This window comes from Peromyscus californicus, unplaced genomic scaffold (assembly GCF_007827085.1).
Source record: "Peromyscus californicus insignis strain IS unplaced genomic scaffold, ASM782708v3 Scaffold_9__1_contigs__length_137607984, whole genome shotgun sequence".
NCBI classification, from domain to species: domain Eukaryota; kingdom Metazoa; phylum Chordata; class Mammalia; order Rodentia; family Cricetidae; genus Peromyscus; species Peromyscus californicus.
Genome location: NW_026294617.1, coordinates 84,525,819 through 84,536,106, shown reverse-complemented (window position 1 = coordinate 84,536,106; position 10,288 = coordinate 84,525,819).

Genomic DNA, 10,288 nt, shown 5'->3' with positions numbered 1-10,288 from the left:
TGGGTCTCAGCTGAACTGTGCTGCTATAAGCCTGAAATCTTAACCAGCCAAATGCTTCTAGTTTCTGGTCTTCACACCTTGTATACCTATCTGCTTCCTACCACCACTCCCTGGGATTAAAGGCTCCTTTCTGGGATTAAAGGTGTGTGTCACCATGCCTGGCTGTTTTCAATGTGGCCTTGAACTCACAGAGATCCAGAGGGATTTCTACCTCTGGAGTGCTAGGATTAAAGGTGTGAGTGCCACCATTTTCTAGCCTCTGTATCTAGTGGCTGTCTGTTCTCTAACCCCAGATAAGTTTATTAGGGTGCACAATATTTTGGGGAACACAATACCACCACAGAGATGCCTTTGAGAAGAGATTTTTTTTTCAGTTTTTCAAAACAGGGCTTCTCTGTGTAGTCCTGGATCTTGCTCTGTAGACCAGGCTGGCCTCAAACTCACAGGGATCCACCTGGCTCTGCCTCCTGAGTGCTGGGATTAAAAGTGTGTGCCACCGCCCACCCAGCCTGAGAAGAGCTGTTTTAATCTATATGTCTGATATGTACTTGGGTCCAGAGTTTCCAAATTCAATAGGAAGTACTTCCTTAAGTGTAAAAGTAGCTAAAACTGATAGCCCTATTGACATAAAACCACAAATATTATGACTTACTTATTTGTACAAAAATGTGAATTTCAGTTGATACAATTCTGGCTGCTTGTGCCAACAATACTCACTTTATACAATAGGAGGAAATGCCTCTGTCAATTTTACCTCAACTACAAACCTACCCTTTAAACACAAGGTGGCAATGAATCATAGATTTTAGAAGATTGTCATGATGGAGGCAGCTAGATTGGGTCTTATATCCTGAATTTGCTGCTCAATAGCTGGTAGACTAACTTGCTTATCTGCAAACTTTGTGTGTTAGTAGCAATTGTCTTTATTGGATAAAATAAATAGTTAAATAAAGCTTGCTGATGAGCATTCTATTTTTTTCTTATTCACTCTGCTTTCATTTTTCCATTCTGTAAGAAAGCATTTCTAGTATGTAATGTCAGATTCTGTGAATAGGAACAAAACACTAAATACTTAATTATTATAGAATGAATGCTTTAATTTATAAATGTAATAAGTGGAAAAACCTGCCTAAACTCATAACTCTGTTAAGATAACATCTCATAATGGGCGCTTGTACATCCATCTATTGAGTCTGGTTATCTTCACAGTTTAATACTGTATAAGCAGTACAGATCATATGTTTTAGAATACCTAAAGGAATTAAGAAGAATAGAAGATTGTGTGAAGGCAAAGAGAAGAATTGATATGGACTCTTAAGACTTGCTAAGGTTGATCATGGTGGATAACTGTTTTGATGTGTTCTTGGAGTCTGCCTGTATTTTATTGAGTATTTTTGCATCAATGTTCATGAGGGAGATTGGTCTGTAGTTCTCTTTCTTTGTTTCATCTTTGTTTGGCTTAGGAATCAGGGTACTTGTAGTCTCATAGAAGGAGTCTGGTAATGTTCCTTCTGTTTCTATTGTGCGGAACAATTTAGAGAGTATTGGTATTAACTCTTTGAAGATCTGGTAGAATTCTGTGCTGAAACCATCTGGTCCTGGGTTTTTTTGGTTGGGAGACTTTTAATGACTGATTCTATTTCCTTGGGGGTTATTGGACTATTTAAATAGTTTATCTGGTCTTGATTTAACTTAGATATGTGGTACCTATCCAGAAAATTATCCTTTTCTTTTAGATTTTCCAGTTTTGTGGAGTAGAGGTTTTTGAAGTATAACCTGATGATTTTCTGAATTTCCTCAGTGTTAGTTGTTATGTCTTCCTTTTCATTTCTGATTTTGTTAATTTGGATGCTCTCTGCCTTTTGGTTAGTTTGGATAAGGTCTTGTCTATCTTGTTGATTTTCTCAAAGAATCAACTTTTTGTTTCATTAATTCTTTGTATTGTTCTTTTGTTTCTATTTTATGGATTTCAGCTCTCAATTTGATTATTTCCTGGCATCTGTTCCTCGTGGGTGACTTTGCTTCTTCTTGTTCTAGAGCTTTCAGATGTGCTGTTAAGTCACTAGTGTGAGATTTCTCCAACTTCTTTATGTGGGCATTTAGTGCTATGAATTTCCCTCTTAGCACTGCTTTCATAGTGTCCCATAAGTTTGGGTATGAGGTATATTCATTTTCATTGATCTCTAGGAAGTCTTTAATTTCTTTCTTTATTTCTTCCTTAACCCATTGGTGATTCGGTTGAGCATTATTCAGTTTCTATGAGATTGAAAGAAATTGAAGAAGATGTCAGAAAATGGAAAGATCTCCCATGTTCATGGATAGGCAGGATTAACATAGTAAAAATGGCAATCTTACCAAAAGCAATCTACAGATTCAATGCAATCCCCATCAAAATACCAACACAATTCTTCACAGACCTGGAAAGAAAAATACTCAACTTCATATGGAAAAACAAAAAACCCAGGATAGCCAAAAGAATCCTGTACAATAAAACAACCTCTGGAGGCATCACAATCCCTGACCTCAAGCTCTACTATAGAGCTATAGTAATAAAAACAGCTTGGTACTGGCATAAAAACCAACATGTAGAACAATGGAATAGAACTGAAGACCCTGACATTAATCCGCACACCTATGAACATATAATTTTTGACAAAGAAGCCAAAACTGTACAATGGAAAAGAGAAAGCATCTTCAACAAATGGTACTGGCATAACTAGATGTCAGCACATAGAAGGCTGCAAATAGATCCATATCTGTCACCGTGGACAAAGCTCAAGTCCAAGTGGATTAAAGACCTCAACATAAATCCAGTTACACTGAACTTGATAGAAGAGAAAGGAAGAAGTAGTCTTGAACACATTGGCACCAGAGATTACTTCCTAAATATAACACCAGTAGCACAGACACTGAGAGAAACAATTAATCAATGGGACCTCTTGAAACTGAGAAGCTTTTGTAGAGCAAAGGACATGGTCAACAAAACAAAGTGACAGCCTACAGAATGGGAAAAGTTCTTCACCAACCCCACATCTGACAGAGGGCTGATATCCAGAATGTATAAAGAACTCAAGAAATTAGACATCAAAATGACCAACAGTCCAATTAAGAAATGGGCTATAGAGCTAAACAGAGAATTATCAACAGAGGAAGCTCAAATGGCTGAAAGACATTTAAGGAATTGCTCAACATCCCTAATCATCAGGGAAATGCAAATCAAAACGACTCTGAGATACCACCTTACACCCGTCAGAATGGCTAAGATAATAACACTGAAGACAGCTTATGCTGGAGAGGATGTGGAGCTAGTGGAACTCTCCTTCACTGCTGGTGGGAATGCAAGCTTGTACAGCCACTTTGGAAATCAATATGGCACTTTCTTAGAAAATTGGGAATCAATTTCCCCCAAGACCCAGCTATACCACTCTTGGGCATATTCCCAAGGAATGCTCAATCATACCACAAGGGCACATGCTCAGCTATGTTCATAGCAGCATTGTTTGTAATAGCCAGAACTTGGAAACAACCTAGATGCCCTTCAAATGAAGAATGGATAAATAAAATGTGGTACATATACACAATGGAGTTCTACTCAGCAGAGAAAAACAATGACATCATGAGGTTTGCAGACAAATGGATGGATCTAGAAAAAATCATCCTGAGTGAGGTAACCCAGACTCAGAAAGACAAACATGGTATGTACTCACTCATAGCAGGATACTAGATATGAAACAAGGATGACTTGTCTGCTACTCACATCACCAGGGAGGCTACCTGGAAAACAGGATCCCAAGAAAGACACAGGGATCGCCCAATGACAGAGGAATAGATGAGATCTACATGAGCAAACTGGACGTAAGGGGAGAGTAATGAAGGGCAAGGGTCGGGGAAAAGAGAGCTTAGGGGAACGGGAGATCCCAGCTGGATCAAGAACAGACAGGGAGAACAAGAAAAGAGATACCATGATAAATGAAGACCCCATGGGAATAAAAAGAAGCAAAGTGCTAGGGAGGTACCAGAAGTCCACAAAGATACCCCCACAATAGACTACTGGCAATGGTCGAAGAGAAAGCCTGAACTGACCTACTCTGGTGATAGGATGGCCAAACACCCTAACTTTTGTGGTAGAACTCTCACCCAATGACTGATGGAAGCAGATGCAGAGATTCATGGCCAGGCCCCAGGTGGAGCTCTGGGAGTCCAATCAGTGAGAAAGAGGAGGGATTGTATGAGTGAGAGTTGTTGAGACCATGATTGGAAAAAGCACAGGGACAAATAGCCAAACTAGTAGAAACACATGAACTATGAACAAATAGCTGAGGAGCCCCCAACTGGATCAGGCCCTCTGGATAAGTGAGACAGTTGATTAGCTTGATCTGTTTGGGAGGCTCCCAGGCAGTGGGAACGAGACCTGTCCTTACTGCATGAGCTGGCTTTTTGGAGCCTGGGGCCTATGCTGGGACACTTTGCTCAGCCTGGGTGAAGGGAGGAGGGGACTGGATCTGCCTCAACTGAATCTCCCAGGCTGAGCTGAATCCCCAGGGGAGTCCTTGCCCTGGAGGTGATGGGGGGTGGGCTGGGGGGAGGGCGGGAGAGGGGCAGGAGGAGGGAGGACAGGGGAATTTGTGGCTGATATGTAAAATTAAATTAAATTATAAAATTAACAAAAATAGAATTGCTAAGGTTGGAGAAGTGAGTAAGAATGGAAGAGTGGCATAACATTTTTAACAGAGAGATGCAGAATGTTTAGGGACAGAAAATAGGTCATTTTTACTGAAGTAGAAATATGAAGTAATGGTACTAGATGGGTTGGAAAGAGCAGATAAGAATAGATTTTACACACAGAATTCTAGAAATGGCCAAGTAGCAATTTTTTATGGGAAGAGAGATACTTCTATTTCACTATTATCTTTACATTTTGACAACTGGAAATCTATCTTAGAATCTCCTAGATGCCAGACAACACTATGAAACAAGAGTTTCAGAGAGTACTAGAGGAAACACTTGGTGACTCATAGGTGAAATTGTCTTATAATCACAGTTTAATATCATTCTAGACAAAGTGTGTACAAAATGTTTCGGAAGAGGATGCTAAGGGGAGAAAGATCCCTATGTATTCATGAAGAATTATATGTGAAAAGTCTTTGGTGGTATTTGTCCCTCTGTGTTTCACTTTTCTATCCTGCCCCCCCTCTTTCCAATCACAATTATCTCTTTTTCTTCCAAAGTTCCCCTAAAACTTTTTATACTTATGGATTTTATCTCTGCTGCCTTGAAATTCCCTTATGGTCATCATATAATACAAAGTACATTCATTTAACTTCAAAAATCTCCCATAGTTTTTAAGCACAGTTCAAAAGTTATAATTATTTCTGAGATTCAAAGAAATTTCTTAACTGTAAGCCCCAATAAAATCAAAATCAATATCAAAATTTTATACTGCCCATACATAAAGGCACAGAGTGTGACTTCCCATTTTAAAAGGAAAGAGTTGGAGCATAACAAGGAAATATTTGGACAATGCAAGAAAGGAAAGTCTATAGATCTTGAAAGTTTGCTATCTGGCAAGATGACTATGATCTGTGATAACCAGTCAGAATGCTGTGATTTGAATGGGAAATACGTATTTGAACACTTGGTCTCAATCTGGTGGTGCTTTTTTTGTGGATTGTGGAAACTTTAGTTGGTAGAGCTTGAGTGGAAGGTGTTTGCCACTGGATTAGGCTTTGAGGTTTATAGCCTGACTCTACTTCATGTCTGCTTTGCTTGCTGACATAATTCTAGGTGTTCTGCTGCCTCATGCTACTGCCACCATTCCTTTCCTACCCTAATCGTTCTTCTTATCCCTCCCAAAGCCATAAGCCAAATTAAAGCTTCTTCTTTGAATTACTTTTTCTCGGGTATTTGGTTACAATGAGAGAAGGAAGTAACTACACTATCTGGCTAAGTTTTTGTGAACTCCAACTTTGTAGGGTTTCCTACCACTTGGATTTTTCCAGTGCTGGGATCTAATCCAGGGCCTCAAACTTGCTAATGATTTACTACCACTGAGTTGAATGCCTGACCTCATTTTTTTTTTGTTTTAAAAGACACTAGAATTAGTGTTTATAACTAAAATAGTTGGACATTGGAAGTACTTGTTCATATTTTTAAATGATTGATGTTATTAGAAAATAACATGTCCAATTATTTTTAAGAGGAAAATTTCAATTGAAGGTTCAATATTTAGCAATTATTTTTTGCTTTATGATAAATTTTTATTGATGGATTCACTATTTTAAGAGCAAATTAAGCTGGCTTCAAAAACTGAATAACTAATCCAAGCAGTTATTTGGTGTTGTTTAGATTGAATAAAACAATTCTAAAAACAATTCAAATACATGTGATTAAAACACTTTAATTTGGAGTTAGGTTTTAGAATGAAAATTTTTTGGTCTTGTATTATACCTTGAAATTTATGTAATGCTTGAACATATACACTCTAGAGACAAGCAAACTGTGCACGTTTGAGTCCTTGTTCCAGCTCTCAATGGCTATTTGACTAAGCAAATTGCTTCATCTCTCTGGGACTCAGAGTCCTGTAGAGTAGAAGCCATAGAGATAAATACTTTACTCAAATGCTTAGTGTAAGGATTTTCATTTTTTTGATAGTCACTCAAAATATTTCATTGATTACTGGGACTATCTCTGTTTCTGACAACTATATATTTCAGAATATGCAGTTCTTGAAAATTATGGAATTAAGGAATCTCTTGAAATGACCCTGAAATTTCTGTTCTGAATAAAAAGGGAGGATCAGATATATACTTTAAAAACAACAGCAAAAGTAATGATCTAGATCTGGTGGTTTAGTGCTGTGATTGCAGACCCCCCCACCCTGCTGCAGCAAGAGGATAACAAGTTCAAGGACTGTTTGGGAAATTAATGAGACCCTGCCTCAATAGCAATAGTAAAAGGAGGATTTACAATACAGCTCAGTGGGAACGCATTTTTTTATATCTTTTTTTAAATTAAGAAAATTTTTCATTCATTTTACACACCAAAGATCCCCCTCTTCCCTCCTCCCCTCTCAACCCACGCCCCACTCCCACCCACAAGAAGGCAAGGCCTCCCATGAGGAGGCACATCCAGTAGAGGCAAGTCCAAGCCCTTCTTCCCCCTGCCTCAAGGCTGCATGAGGTGTCCCATCATAGGTAGTGGGCTCCACAAAGCCGGCTCATGACCCAGAGATAGATTCTGATCCTACCGCCAGGGGGCCCTCCCAAGTAGATCAAGCTACACAATGGTCTCACCATGCAAAGGGCCAATCCAGTCCCATGTAGGCATTGATCCAACTTTCATGAGTTCCCTCTAGTTTGGTTTGGTCATCCCTGCATGTTTCCCCATCATGATCCTGATGCACTTGCTCATAGAATCCCTCTTCTCTCTCTTTGACTGGATTCCTGAGCTCTGTCGAGTGAATGGCTGTGGATCTCTGCATCTGCTTCCATAAGTCATTGGAGAAAAGCTCTGTGATAACAGTTAGGGTATTCACCAATCTGATCTCTGGGGCAAGCTAGTTCAGTTCAGGCACCCTCTCCACTACCCAGCTGTACCACTCTTGGGCATATACCCAAGGAATAGTCAATCATACCACAAGGACACATGCTCAACTATGTTCATAGTAGCATTATTTGTAATAGCCAGAACTTGGAAACAACCTAGATGCCTCTCAACTGAAGAATGGATTAAGAAAATGTGGTACATATACACAATGGAGTACTACTCAGCAGTAAAAAACAATGACATCATGAAATTTGCAGGCAAATGGATGGAACTAGAAAAAAATCATCCTGAGTGAGGTTACCCAGACTCAGAAGGACAAACATGTTATGTACCCACTCATAAGTGGGTACTAGATACAAAGCAAAGGGTAATCAGGCAACAACCTGAAAGGAAGGGGAAATAGATGAGATCTCCATGAGTAAACTGGGGATGAGGGGTGGGCAATGGAGGGTAGGGGATAGGGGATGAGAACATATGGGAATGGGATGGTTGAGCTGGAACAGGCAGGGAGGGGAATGCAATGAAAGAGATACCATGATAGAGAGAGACATCATGGGGATAGAGAGAAACCTGGTGCTAGGGAAGTTGCCAGGAATCCCCAAGGATGACCCCAGCCTGGGAAAGAATTTATTCAGCATGTGTGGGAACTAGGACCAACCTCCAATAACAAGAATAACAAAAAGACAATAAAAGAAGGAACATTGTGGAAATTACAGTGTGGATTTGGGTTTTAACTCATATTTTCTTGTAAGAGATTTCAGTAATGAAAATTCAGCACTTATTTGAGATTCTTTGCTTCCTGATTTGCATCTTATTTTCATTTGATAAGTTATATTGTCTCTTTTTATAACTGATCTGAATTTTTATAACTCCTCTACGTATCCAACTCCTCTAATGTATTTCTTCCCTGAATTGAATATCTTACTTGCTTTGGTTTGTCACCTAGCACCTGGAGTCCTCTCTTCTCTTGCATTTGTGAAAACACTTCACAAACAGCTGATCATTTTGTACGTACAATTTTCAATTCACTCTTCCCCTAATTTTGCTGTAAATATTACTCCTTGTAATTTTGGTATTGAATATAGAACAAGGTTCTTTTGCATTTTTCTTTTTCTTTTTGGAAGGATATCTAGTTTTTTAATTACATGTGTTCTCAAATTTCTTTGTGTTTGCTAATATCTTCAAGTCATTTCACAGTTGAGAATGCCCACCTGTTCTCACTGAACAAGAAAATTAAACTTCAACTGTGTTATGTTTGGCAGGATAGAATACCCTGGAACCACAGTTCCTGTTCCTCAAAACTCTCTAAGTGTAGGCATAACTTCTTAACACCATTTCAAATTCTTATGCCTTTTTTCCCAGGTGAAATATCCTTCAGTAATGCTGGGGGGGGGTCCACAATGTGTGAATCTGTAATACCAGGTCTTACAACAGCCCACAAAACAAACGAAATTCCTTATTTCTATAGTCTTTTAAAGTGAGAAGTCTCTGACAAGAGATAAGACCTTAGTGTAAGGAGCTTCTATGTGAAGGTACCAGACAGGATGTAAGGCTCAGGTGTCATTACAGTAGAAAGGGGTAGCTTTGCCTCTTTTTATAAAAGGAATGCTGTGTCTATGTAAAGTAGTTCACTCTCTTAAAATACACAGTGAAGAACAAGTTGATCATGTTCTTCACTGTGTTCAACTCAGGTTGCCTTGGGCAAGGGAAAGAACCACAGAAGAGCATAACTACTCTCCTGTAATGTGGCTGCATCTGAGAATTAATATTCCACACTTTTTGCTTGTACATAAAAAAGAGTCAACTTTATGGAATGGAGTTTAGGAGGTAGAACATGAGGAATTTTTGGACATTGACTTCAGTTTTGGCTATTCATTACTGAGCTGGGGCATCATGGAGGGCTAAGGTTATTACTGTGCCAGTTAGTCAGTTGGTAATCCCTGAGCTAGGGGCTGCTGTCTGTATTCAGATAACAAAAGGATGTTATTTACTTGAGATCAACTGATATATTGGATGAACTGAATTAACAGATGGACTCTAGAACATGCAATAAGAATCAAAATGGTTAATGCACAATATACATGATGACAGTTTGACCCAGGGGATTCATGAGGAATTCTGAAACCATTTGTCTTGCTCTGATGACAGTTGTCTGATGCTAGAGGCATGATCAACTTGTTCTTCACTGTGTATTTTAAGAGAGTGAACTACTTTACATAGACACAGCATTCCTTTTATAAAAAGAGGCAAAGCTACCCCTTTCTACTGTAATGACACCTGAGCCTACTATATCTTGGAGTGTGACTGCTGTCAATGAAACTATTCATCAATGACCATGAATTTTTATTATGCTTTGAGAAGTTTTACTTTTATTATGATTTGAGAGGTTTTATTGATTGCCAAATAATTAAAAATTGTGTCTCTTTTTTATTTTGGAACAGAGTAAAATCTTTGGGCATGACTAAATCATCAAAGTAGCTAGGATAGCATGTGTGCTGATGCAGAAAGAGACACATAGCAAGCTATCAATCACCAGAATGATGGTGAAGTTACTTAGTATGTGGTGGACAAGATTAAGAGTGTGCTGTAAGTGATTAGAGATTAAAAACCTTTTTGATTGGAACTGAATAGGTAAAGTAAGGTAAGAAAAAATAGAACAGTAGATGGATCTAATAATCAGAGATGGCTAGACTCAGAATCAATATGAAAATTTTAATTTCATATTGGGTAGAGTTCATGAGAT